Raw genomic sequence first — 17,562 nt, 5'->3', positions numbered from 1 at the left:
CCAAGCCACAGTGTTTTCAATTGCCTCATATAGGTATGAAAACTGGACAGTGAATAAGGAAGACTGAAGAAGAGTTGATGCTTTTGAAATGTTGTGTTGGTGAAGAATACTGAAAGCACTTGGAAGAAGTGCAGCCGAATGCTCCCCGGAAGCGAGAATGGCCAGACTCTGTCTCACCTACTTTGACCATGTTGTCAGAAGGGTCCATTCCCTGGAGAAGGATATCATTCTTGGCAAAGGGGAAGGTAAGTGAAAAAAGGGAAGGCCCTTAATGAGGTAGATTGATACAGTAGCTGCAATGATGGGCTCAGGTATAACAAGTATTCTGAGTCTATCGCATGACCAGGCAGTGTTTCCTTCTGTTGTACATGGGGTCACTATGAGTCAAGGGCAACTCAACAGCACCTGACAACAACAACTTAGAAAACTGAAACAACTCAATCATAAAATGGGTAAAGGACATGAACAGAACCTTCACCAAAGAGAACATCCAAGTAACCAATAACCATATGAAAAGCTACTCGTGGTCATTAGCCTTTAAATTCAAACTAAACTCACTGCCACTGAGTCAGGTCTGACTCATAGTGACCCCAATGAGATAAACAAAGCTGTAAAGCTTTATGGAAGCAGCAAAACACAACCATTGGCATGGAGTCAGATCCGACTCATAGTGACACCTCCTTGGATTTCTAAGGCAGTATCACTACGGAAGTAGATTGCGCAACCTTCCTTCCGAGGAGTGGCTGGTGGGTTTGAGCCACCAGCCTTCTGGTTAGCTGTCAAATGCCTTATGTACTACAGCATCAGAGCTCCCTATGGAAACAAACTGCCTCATATTTCTTCCACAGAGCAGCTGGTGGATTCAAATCACGAACCCCTTGGTTAGCAGCCAAATACTTTAACCACTACAACACCAGAGCTCCTTAGCCATTGTTGTTGCTGTTAGGTGCCATTTAGTCAATTCTGATGCATAATGACCCTATATGTACAACAGAATGAAACACTGCCCAGCATGTTTCATTCTCACAATCCTTGCGATACTTGAGCCTGTTTTTGCAGCTACTGTGTCAATCCATCTTGTTGAGGGTCTTCCCCTTTCTCACTGACCCTCCAGTCAGTTTACCAAGCATGGAAAACTTCTCCAGGGAAGGGTCCCTTCTGCAATATGAACAAAGTAGGTGAGACGAAGTCTGGCCAGTCTCACTTTCAAGACGCATTCTGCTTACACTTCTTCCAGGACAGATTTGTTTGTTCTTTTGGTATTCCAAGGTGTTTTCAGTTTTTTTTTTGCCAACACTATGATTCAAAGGCATCAAATCTTCTTTGGTCTTCCTGATTCATTGTCCAGCTTTCACATGCATGTGAGGTGATTGTAAATGTTATGGTTTGAGCTAAGCACACATTCGAAGTTACATCTTTGTTTTTTAACACTTTAGAGAGATCTTTTATAGCAGATTTTCCCTGTGCAATATGATGTCTGATTTCTTTACTCCTGCTTCCATTGGTGTTGATTGTGGATCCAAGTAAAACGAAATTCCTGACAACTTCAATCATTTCTCCATTTATTGTGATGTTGCTTATTGGTTCAGTTGTGAGGAGTTTTGTTTTCTTTATGTTGACATACCATACTGAACACTGTGGTCTTTGATCTTTATCAATAAGTGCTTCAAGTCATCTTCACTTTCACCAAGAAATGTTGTGTCATCTGCATATCACAGGTCGTTATGAGTCTTCATCCAATCCTGATGCCACATTCTTCTTCATATAGTTGAGCTTCTTGGATTATTTGCTCAGCATACAGTTTGAATAAGTATAGTGAAAGGATACAACCCTGGTGCACAACCTTCCTGATTTTAAACCATGTGGTATCCTTTTGTCCTGTTCAAATGGTAGGCTCCTGGTCTATGTACAGTTTCCTCCTGAGCACAATTAAGTGTTTTGGAATTACCATTCCTTTCATTGATATCCATAATTTGTTGTGATCCAAACAAATACCTTTGCATAGTCAATGAAACATAGATGAACATCTTTCTGGTATTCTTTGCTTTCAACCAAGATCCATCTGACATCAGCAATGATGTCCCTCATTCCACATCCTCTTCTGAATCTGGATTGAATTAGCCATTGTTGTTCTTGTTATTTGCCATCGAGTTGGCCCTGAATCATAGCGACCCCTCCTTGGGTTGCCAAGGCAGTATCACTATGAAAGTAGATTGCCCAATCTTCCTTCCAAGGAGTGGCCATTAAAGAGATGCAAATCAAAACTACAGTAAGATACCATCTCACCCCAGCTAAAGTGACATGGATTGGGGGAAAAAAAAAAAAAACAGCTAACCACAAATGTTGTCTAGGATGTTGATAGATTGGAATGTGTATCCTTTGCTAGTGGAACTGTAAAATGGTATAACCACTATGGGAAATAATGTGGTACTTTTTGAAAAAAGCCAGATACTAAATAGAACTACCTATGACCAAGCAATCCCACTCTAGGTAGTCTAGAGACCTAAAAATAATGACACAAGCAGATATGTGTGCATCTATGCTCAGTGCAGCTTTATTCACTATCCAGAACCAAAAACCAAACTCACTGCCATTGAGTTGGATCTGACTGATAGCTACCCCTCCTTGGGCTTCCAAGGCAGTATTACTATGGAAGTAGATTGCCCAACCTTCCTTCCAAGGAGAGGCTGGTGGATTTGAACCGCCAGCCTCTGGTTAGCAGTCAAATGCCTTAGACACTACACCACCCCCCACCCCCCACAAAAAAGTAAGCTACTGAAGTTCCCATCAAGTGATGAATAGATTAACAAAATGTGGTACATCCATACATGGAATACCATGGTAATCCAGTGAATTGTGTCCGTTAAAATGTGTGCTGTAAATTTTAACTTCTATCCCTATGCATATAATCCTATTTAGGAATGGGTTGTCTTTTTTGTGTTAGTGAGGCAGGGTTAGTGTAGGGTGTGTCTCTTGAGTCAATCTCTTATTATTTTTCAAAACTTTTTATTGTAGTTTGAGTGAAAGTTTATAAAGGAAATTGGTTTTTCATTCAATAATTGATATAAATTTTTATTAAATATTCATTATAATCCCCACAATGTAACAGCACTCTTTCCACTTTGTCCCTGTGTTTACTGTTTCCATTCCTCTTCACTCCTCTCCTTTCATCCCTTCTGAGGTTTATGCCCAAGCAAATATTGCCCTTTTGAACTTTTATGGTTGGTTCCAAGATGTTCTGGTTACCTAGTGCCACTCTGACAAGAATATATCACAAATGGGATGGCTTTAACAAACAGGAGTTTATTCTTACAAATTGAAGATTTTAAGTCTGAGTTCAAAGTGCCAGGCTCTAGGGACTAGGTGAAATCCCCTCAACCTTGGGCTTCAGTTCTGCCTCCTGCTTTTGGCCCACTGGAACTAGAGGCATCTCCTCACTCAGGCAGCTGCTGGCTGCTGAGGCTGCCAAGCCCAAGATTTACAAGTAAAAAGGCACAGTCCCGATGTTACCAAACCACATGTCAGGCCATTAATTCAAGTCCATTGTAGGTCTCCAGGTCAGCAGAGCATGTCAGTCTGCTGAACAATGACATGGCTACCTGCAGGGTCCAAGCATGCCATTAGCTAGAGACCATTCCACACGGATTCTGCTTATATACAGGAAGCAGACCACATTCCCTAAGGCAGCTACTCAGCTGCTCACAGTAGATTCCACCATGGAGTTAACTACCAATCTCATCATGGAGAATACTACATCCAACTGCCCAGGTACTCAACCAGGCCCAGCCAAACTGACACACCAGCTGAACTACCACACAAGGTGTTCATACTTCCCTGGTATTATTTGCTACGTTATAGGCCTATCTGTTGTTTGGCTGAAAGTTAATCTATGGGGGTAAATTCAGTCCAGGCTTAAAGAGTATCTAAGGGCCAGTTTCTTTATCAGACCAGTAAGACTGGCCCTTTTTATGATTTTGAGTTTTGTGCCATATTTTTCTCCCACCCTATCTAGGACCTTCTAATGTGCCCTTTCCGAGTGTTCAGCATTAAGTCAATCTCTTTTGAGATATAAAAGAGATTAAACAAACAAGCTAAGAAGCAGAGTTGGGAGAAGAGAGATGCCAAGCCGCATGAAAATTGCCCAGGAGCAGAAGCTCAGAAGATACAAAGACCATACCTCAGAGCTGACAGAGTGAGAAAGCTTTCTCTTTGAACTGGCACCCTGAACTCATCCTTCTACCCTAAACTGTGAGAAGATTCAGTTCTGTTTGTTAAAGCCATCCACTTGCGGTATTTCTGTTATACCAGCATTAGATAACTTAGACAACTACACTACCATAAAGAACAATGATGAGTCTGCAAAACATATTACAACATGGATGGACATGTAGGGCATAAAACTAAGTGAAATAAATCAAACCATATAAGGACAAATATTGTATGACCTTTCTTTTATTAGGAGATAAGAATAGAGAGTTATAAAGAGATAAAAAGAAAGGAAAGAAGGAAGGAGGGAGGGAGGAAAGAAAAGAAAAGAAAAGAAAAGAATGTCCCTAAAGAATCCAGGATTTGGGATTATGACACTTGAGATTTGGGACTATAAACTAATGCAATTAATTTTTAACTTATTCCCCTGTGGCTGCCTGTCTTATCCTCCATCTTGATAGTTTATTTTCTACTTAGAAGCCAGAATGATCTTTGTAAAATATAAATCAGTTCATATCATTTCTCCACTGCCATCTCCTCCCAAATAAAGATCAAAGTTCTTAAAATGGCCCATGAAGTCTTAGACAGTCTAGCCAGATCTCAGATCTCTAGTCTTAGAGCTCTCTCATCATGCCCTACACTTTAGCCAGCGTGGTAATTCTAGTCCTTGAAAATGCCAAAGAAGTTCCCAGTTCAAGGCCTTTCCATTTGCTATTCCCTCTTCCTACAATATACTTCCCTTACATATTTTTATGGTTCATGTCAAATTTGATTTAGGATTCTATTGTGACTTCTCTATAGAAAGAGTGTGGTGTGGTGAATTACTTGGTATGGCTTTTCTAACCAGTGTTTGGGACTCCCATCAGATTACTAATGGGATCATGCAAATAAGGTGTATGGAACTCTAATGTGAGGACTGGTTAGTTTTGCTATGCTGGTGGGCTGAAAATGAGCCCTCCTAGAGGCAGAAATGGGAGTCTCACTGCCATCAAGAGAGAATAGTCAGAGGTGGAATGGAACAAAACACGTCCTTGGATCAGAGAACCCTGCACTGGACCTCCTTGGCAGAGTTGCCTGATTGAGAGATGGTGGCAGTGGGACCAAGAGACATGAGACAGAACAGTGTGCTTGTCAGTCCAAGGAGCAGGAAAGCTGAGTGCCTTTGGGCAGGAGGCTTGCTGGCAGAGTGGGGTGCACCTAGGTGTACCTATCCGCAGAGTTAAAAGAGCTGTGTAACACTTGCCCAAGCAAGACAGAGGCCAGGAGGAGAGACCAAGGGCCAAAGAGGCATGCCTGAGGGCATAGCAGAGGGCAGACTGTCTGGATCAAAGAACTGTATCCTGAGAGTGTTCCTGAAACTGAGTTGTAGTCTTTTACTCTGGTAGCATAGTGCCTAAGGCACTTGACTGCTAACCAGAAGGCTGGTGGTTCAAACCCACCAGCCACTCCTCAGAAGGAATGTTGGACAATCTACTTCCATAGTGATACTGCCTCGGAAACCCAAGGAGGGGTCACTATGAGTTGGATCTGACTCCACGGCAAACAACAACAACACTTCCCCAGTAAGCCCCATAACTGTGAGCCTTGTCTATGAGTTCTGTGTTGCCACTGCAATGAATTATCAAACCCAGCAGAGAAGTAGTGAGTGCTGTGGGAGTGATGGTTGGTGTTAGAATTGGTAAAAAGGCTAGAGGGTGGCGGCATGTCTGACCTCATAGGAATAAGCCTTAGGTTGTTGATGGTTTCTGTTTTCCCCTTATGAGGTTGGAGGAAGTCAGAAGATGCTGCTACCATGCCTTTTTGCAAAGAGCAACAGCTCCCACCACGTCATCACCATACCCAACCATGCTTTTTTTTTTTCCTTCATACTTGATAAATCGACACAACATTATCCATTAGGTAAATGCAAAATAAAACCACAATGAAAGATCAAAATAGCTTAAATAAAAATAGTGATAACACCAAATGCCACATAAACTGGACCACTCATGGCTTTCACAATTTCGCAGAAAGTCAGGGTCAATTTATTTACTTACAGTCCTTGAATCATAAGCATTATTCAACATTTTGAGCTTGATTACAAAATGCTAAGTGGTTATGCCTGTGCCTGACTTGAAGTGCACATATTTTACTTTCCACTTCAAAGCACAAAAGATATGACTGGAAAGAGCTTGGGATGTGAATGTACATGTGGATGTAAAATGGTACAGCCATTCTGGAAACCAATTTGGTATTTTCTAAAAAAATAAAAACTAACTAACTAAACACACAATTACCATACAACCAGCAATTACACTGGGCATTTATCCCAGAGAAATGAAAATGTATATTAAATTAAACATGTAGCAGCTTTATTTATAATAGCCAAAAACTGGAATTAACTCAGATGTTCTTCAACAGGTAAATAGTTAACTTGTAGTACATCCATATTGTAAGGTAATATTCAGCAATTAAAAGGAACAAACTATTGATACATGCAACAAACTAGCCCAGAGAATTTTACTGAGTGAAAAAAATATAAGCCTAAGGGGAGGGAACGCTGAAAAATATATATATACCCAAGTTACTTTAATTTTGTGTATTTCATTGTACATAAATTATATTTCAATAAAATGTATATATATATATATATATATATATATATATATGGCTAAAGGTTACATACGATCCTTTTTAAATAATATTCTTGAAAGGACAAAATTACAGAAATGAAGTTTAGTGTTGCCAGGGATTAAGGAGGAAATGGGACTGGAGGGAGAGTTCTTGGGTGGTGTAAACAGTTAACATGCTTGGTCAAGAACCAAGTCTTGGACGCCCCTACTTAGATACCTCAGAAGAAAGGTCTGACAATCTACTCCTGGAAAATCAGCCATTGAAAACCCTACAGAGCACAATTCCATACTGACACACAGTCAGTTGCAATAACAGTTTTTTGTTGTTGTTAGGACTGAAGGGATATGGATGTGGCCTGGCAACATGAAGGATCATTGTGGTAATGGAAACATTCTGTATCTTAAATGAATCAATGTCAATGTGCTAGCTGTGAAACTATGTTATGGTTGTACCAGATGTTACTATTTGGGGAAACTAGATAAGATGTACATGGGATCTTTCTATAGTATGTCTTACAATTGCATGCGAATTTACAATCATCTAAAAATAGAAGTTTAATAGAGTTAGTATAATTTTTCAAAAGTGGGAAAAAGTACATACTGCATGCTTATCTGCCCGTTTTTTCTCTCCCTAGAGCCCCAATAGGAGCTTTGGTAGCATAATGTCTAAGGTACTTGACTGCTCACCAGAAGGCTGATGGTTCAAACCCACCAGCCACTCCTCGGAAAGAAGGTTGGGAAATCTACTTCTGTAGTGATACCGCCTCAGAAACCCAAGGACAGGTCGCTATGAGTTGGGTCCGACTCAGCAGCACATAACAACAACAAAGATTCCCAATACCAAAATACACATAACACTGTATGTAAGACATTGTAGGTTATGATCACTTCTTTATCTCCTACACCAAAGCAGTGCATGGCAGATAGTGGACACTTAGATATCCGGTGGCTAAGTGAAGACATGGACAGTGACTGCAGAGAGACTTTCACAGAGCAGGGATGACAGGTTGAGATTTAATGAAGAATTCCGAGTTGCATAGTTGGGCTCAGGCCCATGAAAGTGCAGTAAAGCCAAGCTGCATGCCCATGCATCCATGTCATGTCTAGCTCCATGCCTGAACTCTTTTCCTGCATTATACCAAGACACTCTGGCAATAATGTATACCTAGAACTTGTCAGAAAGGACCACTCCCTGGAGAAGGATATGCTTGGTAAAGTGGAGGGTTAAAAAAAAGGCCCTCAGCGAGATGGATTGACATAGTGGCTATAATGATAGCCTCAGGTGTAGCCTAACAACACGCAACAACAATATTTGCCATCACAATATTGTCTTATGAAGCATGTCATTGTAACTTTTGAAAATGTCACTAAAGTTATATCCTATAATAAAAACTAATAATAGCTGGCATTTATTGAGCATTGACAATGTGCTGGGTATGGTAATAAGCACTTATCATTTTCCTATTGAAGCCTTATTGTTGTTGTTGTTATCGCCATTGAGTCGGTTCCAACTCATAGTGACGCTATGTACAGCAGATGAAACACTTCCCGGTTGTGCACCATCCTCACAATCCTTGCTATACTTTAGCCCATTATTGTAGTCACTGTGTCAGTCTATCTCAATGAGAGCCTTCCCCTTTTTCGCTGACCTGCTTGTATCTTCTCCAGGGAATGATCCCTTCTGAAAACATGACCAAAGTACATGAGATGAACTCTGGCCATTCTTACTCCCAAGGAGCATTCCAGCTGCACTTTTCAAGGAAAGATTTGTTACTTCTTCTGGCAGTCCATGGTATTTTCAGTATTCTTCCCCAACACCACAACTCAAAAGCATCAACTTTTCTTCGGTCTTTTTTAATCATTGTCCAGCTTTCACATGATTATGAGGCTGTTGAAAAAAAACATGGCTTGCCTTAGACTCATCCTAGTCTTCAAAGAGATGTCTTCACTATTCAGCACTTTAAAGATTCTTTTGCAGCAGATTTACCCAGTGATTCATTTAAGATACAGATGTGATTTCTTGACTGCTGCTTCCATGGGGGTTGATTGTGGATCCAAGTAATATGAAATCTTTGACAATTTTAATCTTCTCTCCATTTATCTTGATGCTGCTTATTGGTCCAGTAATGAAGATATTTGTTTTCTTTATGTTGAGGTATAATCCATACTACATACAGACCGTAGTTCTAAACTTCATCACTAAGTGCTTCAACTCTCTTCACTTTCAGAAAGCAAGGTTGTATCATCTGCATATTGCAGGTTGTTAATGAGTCTTCCTCCGATTTTAATGCTGTGTTCTTCTTCCTATAGTCCAGCTTCATGGATTATTTGCTCAGCATACAGATTGAATAAGTAATAAAGTATGGTGAAATGAAATAACCCTGACAGACATCTTTCCTGATTTTAAATCATGCAGCATCCCCTTGTTCTGTTTGAACAATAGCCTCCTGGTCTCTGTACAGGTTCCTCATGAACACAATCAAGTATTATGGAATTCCTATTCTTTGCAATGTTATCCATAATTTGTGATGATCCATACAGTCAAATGCTTTTCCATAGCCAATAAAACAAAAGTAAACATCTTTCTGGTATTCTTTGCTTTTAGCCAAGATCCATCTGATATCAGCAATGATATCCCTTGTTCCATGTCCTCTTCTGAATCCAGTTTGCATTTCTGGAAGTTCCCTGTCAATAAATTGCTACAACCAGTTTTGAATTATCTACAGCAAGATTTTACTTGCATGTGATATTAATGATATTATTTGACAATTTCCACATTCTGTTGGATCTCCTTTCTTTGGAATGAGTACAAATATGTATCTCTTCCAGTCAGTTGGCCAGATAACTGTCTTCCAAATTTCTTGGCATAGACAAGTGAGTGCCTCTAGCATGGCATATTTTTGCTGAAACATCTCAATAGGTATTATGTCAATTCCTGGAGCCTTGTCCTTCACCAATTCCTTCACTACGACTTCCACTTCTTCCTTCAATACCATTGGTTCTTGATCATATACCACCTCCTAAAATGTATGAACATCAACCAATTCTTTTTGGTACAATGATTGTGTATTCCTTCCATCTTCTTTGGATGTTTCCTGCATCATTCAATATTTTGCCTATAGAATCTTTCAATATTGCTTGAATTTTTTTTTTTTTCAGTTCTTTCAGCTTGAGAAAAGCTGAACACATTCTTCAGTTTTGGTTTTCTAACTCCAGATCATTGCACATTTCATTATAATTCACTTTGTCTTCTCTAGCTATTCTTCAAAATCTTCTGTTCTTTTATCTTCTTTTTTCTTCCATTTGCTTTAGCTCTTCTCCATTCAAAGGCAAGTTTCAGACTCTCTTCTGACCTCCTTGTGGTGCTTTCTTCCTTTCCTGTCTTTTTAATGACCTTTTGCTCTCTTCATGTATGAAGTTCTTGATGTCATCCCACAATTTGTCTTGGTTTTTGGTCATTGGACAAGTTCATTGTGTCAAACCCATTCTTTACATGGTCTCTAAATTCAGGTGGGATATAATTAAGGTCATATTTTGGCTCTCATGGACTTATTTTGATTGTTTCCAGCTTCAATTTGAACTTCCATATAAGCAATTGATGGTCTGTTCCATAATCAGTCCCTGGCCTTCTTTTGGCTGAAGATATTAGCTTCTCCATTGCTTCTTTCCACAGATGTAGTTGATCTGATTTCTGTGTATTTCTTCTGGCAAAGTCCATATCTGGTGAGGTATATAGCCACTGTTTATGTTATTGAAAAAGGGTATCTGTAATGATTAAGTCACCGGTTTTGCAAAATTCTATCATGTGATCTCTGGCATTGTTTCTATCACCAAGGCCATATTTTCCAACTACCTGTGATTCTTCTTTGATTCCAACTTTTATATTCCAATCACCAGTAATAATCAATACATCTTGATTGCATATTTGGTCAATTTTAGATTGCAGAAGTTGGTAAAAATCTTCAGTTTCCTTATTTTTGGCTTTGATGGGTGGTGAGTAAATTTGAGTAACAGTAGTAATAACTGGTCTCCCTTGTAGGTGAATAGATATTATAGTATCACTGACAGCATTGTAGTTCAGGATAGATCTTGAAACATTCTTTGTGGCAATGAATGTCACCATTCCTCTTCAATTTGTCATTCCCAGTATAGTAGATAATATGATTATCTGATTAAAAATGGCAAAAAAAAAAAAACAATCCATTTCAGTTCACTAATACCTAGGACATCAGTCTTCATGTGTTCCATTTTATTTTTGACAACGTTCAATTTTCCTACATTCAAACTTTGTGCATTCCAGGTTCTGATTCTTAATGGATATTTTAAGCTTTTTCTTCCCATTTTGAGTTGTGTGACATCAGCAAATGGAAGTCCCAAAAATTTTACTCCATCCTTATCATTAAGGTCAACTCTACTTTAAGGAGGCAGCTTTTCCTCAGTCATATTTTGGGTGTCTTCTAAACTGAGGGGCTCATCTTCTGGCACTGTATCAGACAATGTTTCAGGACTACTCATAAAGTTTTCCAGTAATATAGCAGACAGAGTTTCACTGCTATTCATATGGTTTTCACTGGCCAATCCTTTGAGAAGTAGATGGCCCCTTCCTTCTTCTGAGTCTGTCTTAGCCTGCAAGCTTCTCTAAACCTGTCCACCATGGGTGACCCTGCTGGTATTTGAAATACTGGTGGCATAGCCTCCAGCCTCATAGTAACATGCAAGCCACCATAGTACAACACACTGACAGACAAGTGGTGGAAGCCTTACAACTATATAATACTGTTATCCCCATTTTAGAAAACTGAAGTAGAGAGAGATAAAGTAACTCACTGGAGCTTACAAACCACTAAGCTTTTGAAAAGAGATGGAAGTCTGACTCCTGAACCCTGTTAAACCATTACACTAAATGGTCTCCCATAGTACAAATGGGGGTTCCCATCACTGGTATGATAGGAAGTATTGGTATCCACAAACTTCATTATCATGGAATGCATAAGACATTTCAAGAGAAGTCATTTATATTCTGAGTGTTTTAACCTATGTTTTCCTCCCTCCCAGTTCTCCATTTTCTCTAATATTTCTCCAACTCTGGTGGTGCAGAGGTTAAAGCATTCTGCTGCTGACAAAAGGTTTGCAGTGGTTTGTGCACCCCAGCTAGTCTGTGGGAGAAAGCTGAGGTAGTCTGCTTCTATAAATATTTATAGCCTTGAAAATCCTAGGGTTAATTTCTGTTTTGTCCTATGGGGTCACTATGAGTTGAAATTGATTCAATGGCAGTGGATTTATTTATTTATATATTTATTTGCATTTGGTCAATAAATAATAATTCAGAGCACATATAAATATAAGTACCACCTTTGTAAACCCCCAGAGGAAGCTAGACAATAATGTATATCTAGGTCAGAAAAGTAACCCACTGCCATCGAGTCAATTCTGATTCATAGTGACCATGTAGGACAGAGTAAAACTACCCAATAGGGTTTCTAAGGCTGTAAATCTTTATGAAAGAGATTGCTTCATCTTCTCTGTGGAGTGGCTGGTGAGTTTGAACCGCCAATACCATGGTTAGTAGAGCAATGCTTCAACCATAGTACTATCACTACTCTTTCAGGAAAGTAAATAAAGGTGTAAATATTTATTGTTGTAAATAAACTGTTTTTAAATTGCATTGCAAATTAAGAGTTTCTTATCTCATAGAATTGTATATGTCATGATATTTGTTACAACCGGCTAATCAGTCCTGGGAAACAATAGATGCCATGGCATAATTTTATTGTAATGGGAATTTAAAAAAATAATTCTATGTACATAATTTATACATATGTGGAGCTCTGGTAAGATGGATATAACCTCAGCTCTATGACGTAGTGCCTAAGGCATTTGACTGCTAACCCGAAAGTTGGTGGTTTGAACCCACCAGTCACTCCGCAGAAGGAAGACTGGGTAATCTGCTTCCATGAAGATTTACCACCTCAGAAACCCAATGGGCGTCACTGTGAGTCAGAATCGACTGGATAGCAGTAAATTTGGTTGGTATATATGTCATTTAAAATTCCTTCACTCCCATTTTAAAGATAGTGGATCTTTAGAGAGGAAAGGAAATAAAATGGAGAAGAAAAGAAAAAGCTTTATTTTTCCATATGAAATGTGGATAGAGATTAAGGAAAGATCTGGAAGAAGAAAGCTCCAGTTAGGAAAATGTAGCAACTACTTGAGGGGAAGAGAAAAAGGGAAAGGGGAACAGGCAGGAAGAAAATGATTTGAAAATAACATAGATCCAATGCTGCAAGGAGAGGACTCTAAGAGAAAGAAGAGACTGTGTTTAAGGAGGGTTTTTTGAGGTTCCATATCGCACAATGGAACAGAAATTATACAAAGGAGACCATCTTCTGGATCTCCCCAGGAAAGCCTTCACAAAATAGCGACCTTTAAGGAGTGCCATAGAAGCTTGCTACAATTTGGAAACATTATAAAGATTTAAATTGTAAGGCATGAGCAGGTTATATCTCTTAATAAAGGAGGGTAAAAATGTGCATGTCTTAACAAAAATAATACTTATTTGTAGTAATATAAAATTTCAAACTAAACTATATTATATAATTTATTCTTATTTCCATTTATTCTCATTAGATTTTCTTGTAAAATTTTTAAATGAAATACCACCTTAAACTACTATATTAAAATTTTACATTGATATATACAGTAATTAATAAGAATAAAGTAATAGAAACTGATCAGCTGTTTGGTAAAAACTATATAGGTTCTTTTCTGGGCCTGTTCCTTACAAATCTCTCATCTCCTTGGCGTTCTTGCCTCAGCCCTAGAAAGTAAACAACCTTCACTGGAGGTTCTACCAGTGAGAGCAGCAGTGCTACGTCCAACCAACCACAGTGGAGGTAAATGCAACTAACCTGCTCTGTGCTGAGTTTAGAGTCCCTTGGTGGTGCGAATGATTAATGCACTTGACAGCAAACCAAAAATTTGAAGGTTCAAGTCTACCTAGAGCCACCTTGGAAGAAAGACAATCTTCTTCAAAAAACTCAGCCACTGAAAATCCTATAGAGTATAGTTCTACTGTAACATAGTGAAGTCCCCAACATTTGAAATGACTCAAAAGGAAGTGAAAATGCATACTTTAAATGCATTCTCTCATTTGAATTTCACAGCAAATCTACCACCGCTCTCTCTATGCAGAAACTGATCAAAACTCTAAAAATTCTCAAAGTTAAGCTGAAAATAAAATCCAAGTCACACTTCCCTCCAATATTACACTTTACTTCCTGGGTGACTCAAAAAAAAAAAAAAAGGAACCAGGTCACCTGGGAAGTCATACTGTCATTCTGTCCTGATTTTTCCTTCTGTCAAGTAGCAAACAACTGGGGACTCGCTCACTTTTTGGGACGAATGGAAACATCACTGGGTCAACAGCCACAAAGTTATTCCCAAAAGGATTAAGTTTTAGGAACTGAGCTTCTCTTTCTTCTGGCTCTGTACCAGTAGTAATTGGCACTCCCAATGACTTAGTCACTTTCTGAATCTGGACCACCAACAAATTGCACCACACCACAAAATATATTTGAATGTTAAGCCTTTATACTTGAACATTCATTTATTTTCAATTACTTCTATGGGAAAAGAAAAAGAACTGAATGAATGTTATTGTGTGATGTGAAGTCAATTCCCACTCATAGTGATCCTACAAGAACTGCCCCACAGGGTTTCCTAGGCTGAAATCTTTATGAAAGCAGATTGCCAGGTCTTTTCTCCTGTGAAGCCACTGGTAGGTTTGAATTACTGATTTTTCCATTAGCAGCTAAGTGTTTAAGCATTGTGTCACCAGAGCTGCTTGAATGGATAGTAAAACAAACAATAACAACAACAACAAAAAATCACTGCCATCAAGTAAATTGTGACCCATAGCAACCCCCATTGGGTTTCCAAGGTGGTAAATTTTTATGGAAATAGATAGCCGCATCGTCCTTCCACAGACCAGCTGGTGGGTTTGAACTGCCAACCTTGTTGTTAACAGTCTATGCCTTAGGCACTGTGCCCCTTTGAAGGGACGATAGGGAGGAATAAAAAGTAAGAAAAACTCTACAGAAATCTATTTAACCTTCCAGCAGATACATTTGAAGAGTTTGGATATCAGTTATCTTTTTCAGATGATCAATCTCATCATCTCAAAATGTTCACGTTACCCACTACTGTCGAGTCAATTCCAACTCATAGTGTCCCTATAAGATGGAGTAGAACTGTCCCAGAGGTTTCCAAGACTGTACATCTTTATGAAAGTAGACTGCCTTATCTTTTTCCCATGGATAGGCTGGTGGGTATGAACTGCTAACCTTTTGTTTAGCAGCCAAATGCCTTAACCACTGAACCCCTTGTTGCTGTTGTTGTTATGTGCCGTCGAGTCAGACCTGACTCATAATGACCATTCCTTGGGTTTCCAAGGAAGTATCACTAGGAATTAGATTGCCCAACCTTCCTTCCGAAGGGTGGCTGGTGGCTTTGAACCGCCAGCCTTTTGGTTAGCAGTCAAGTGCCTTAGGCACTATGCTACCAGAGACCTCTGAAGCTCCTTAAATGTTCACATTCTGAGCTTCTTTTCCTGATTTTGTCCCCTTTCTATGAATCACAGTAAACTACTCTTTGTCACTAAAAGCAGGCCCTGAGTTGTTTTTCCAAAGCTAGAGCTGCTGGTGCTCATTAGTCATAACTTAATATTGATATTTGAATTCACTTTCCAATAGAGCACTAACTCTGAGATCCCAATCCTGTGTGCTTTCCTTTGAATGTGCTCCAGTCAATGTTTGTAGTCCTCAATACCAACAACTAGAAAGGATGACATCCAGTCTTAATGTTGGTCTACAAAAAACCAGGGAGCAATGATTGTCTCGCATCTCCTCTGTCACTACTAAATTATCTTCTCTTCAAAGACTGTTTGTAGTCATTGGAAAACAAATGAGTCCAGGGATAGGAGAGTTCTCTGTAAACTGTGAATGGCTCTATAAATGGAGTGTATCATTATTGTAATAAAAAAAAAAAAAAATGTGATTTTATTTCTCTGTACCCCATTCTATTAGTTCCCTTGAAATCCTTATCAGTTCAACTCTCCAAATGTCCCTATAGATCTGAGCTGTTTGTGTCAACATGTTGAATTTTGTTTTGCATTTCCACCTCATATATCAGAAACCTTGTATGAATCAGTGTCTTCACTGATTATTTTTTATATCACAAATGTTTCAGTGTGGCTGTTATTGAGTAGGAGTCTCTGCATGGCACAAATGGTTAAGCTTTTGACAACTAAATGAAAAGCTGGTGGTTTGAACCCAGAAGTGCCTCGGAGGAAAGGCCTAGCACACTGCTTCCAAACAGTCACAGGCATGAAAGCTCTATGAAGCACAGTTCTACTCTTTACACATAGGTTTGCCATGAGTCACAATTGACTCAATGACAACTGGTTTGGTTTTGGATTTTTTATTATAGAGTGAAAATATAACTTAATGTCCAAACTTCTACAATATTGAGAATGAAAAGCAAAGTGTGGAAGGACTAGAGACATGAACAAAGACTATCGGGAGCAATCCAGGTTGTGTAGTCATGCCAACTACAAACTTATTGTTGAAACACTATTTGAATGCATTCATTATTTTATAAGACATGAAAGTTGAGTAATTTTGTCATTCATTTTGTTTTCTTTCCCATTACTTGGCATTCACTGTGCAGGTGTTGCTAGGGAAGAGAAAATTCCTCTCTGGTCACTTCCACTGTTTTTATCTCTTTGGTCAATTTCTTTACATATGAGAGTTATCTCCTGCCTAAATTGTTCCACTTTTTCTTTACCCTTGTCAATACTCTTTCAATGTAATAATTTTTTGACTAATGTGGAAATGTTGTATCATCGGTGTTTTTGGAATCATGTCATTTCTATTGGTATGATATATTTTATTTAAAAAAAAAATCTAGAAATTCTATTTTGAGAGTTAATTGTATGGCAGTGAATATGCTCATTGCTTATTTGTTTTTACTAAAGCATCCTTAAACCCAGGATTCTGGATTAGGACACACCTGCTTGGAAACATTTTGTTCTAGCCAAAAGTGTGTTCCAAAACCAAAATCTAAATTCACTGCAGTGAGGTCAGATCTGACTCATAGTGACCCCCCCTTGGGTTTCCGAGGCAGTATCACTAAGGAAATAGATTGCCCAACCTTCCTTCCAAGTTGTGGCTGGCGGGTTTGAACCACCTGCCTTCTGGTTAGTAGTCAAACGCCTTAGGCAATATACCCCCAGAGCTCCCAAAAGTGTATAAGGGAGAGGGAAAAAGACTATGATGTATCACATGAAAACAGAAGGAAGCACGTGCACATTCCTACTGAGGACTGTGCATGGGCCTTCCCTGGGCTTTAGAATTTTACATGATAAATGGAATTTATATTGCAAGAAAATCACTTAAATAAAACAGTTTTACCACAGCTTACCTTGAGACCCTAAGAACTAGATGGTGCCAGCTACCACCACTGATTAGGGTCATGGCAGAGTGTTCCAGGCAGAGTGGGAGAAAAGTGTAGATCAAAAAATCAAATTCACAAAAATGACCACATTTATTGATCTCACAGAAACTGAAGGAACCCACAAAACTATAGCTCTAAGACACTCTTCTGACCTGGAACTGAAACCATTCCAAGAGACCATCTTTCAGCCAAATACCTCACCACCATTCCCTGAGTGTTAGATGCATCTAGA

The sequence above is a fragment of the Orycteropus afer genome, unplaced genomic scaffold, assembly GCF_000298275.1.
Source record: "Orycteropus afer afer isolate SDZICR_OR568_19922 unplaced genomic scaffold, OryAfe1.0 scaffold00025, whole genome shotgun sequence".
Taxonomy (NCBI): Eukaryota; Metazoa; Chordata; class Mammalia; order Tubulidentata; family Orycteropodidae; genus Orycteropus; species Orycteropus afer.
Note: the sequence above shows the minus strand (reverse complement) of the source record.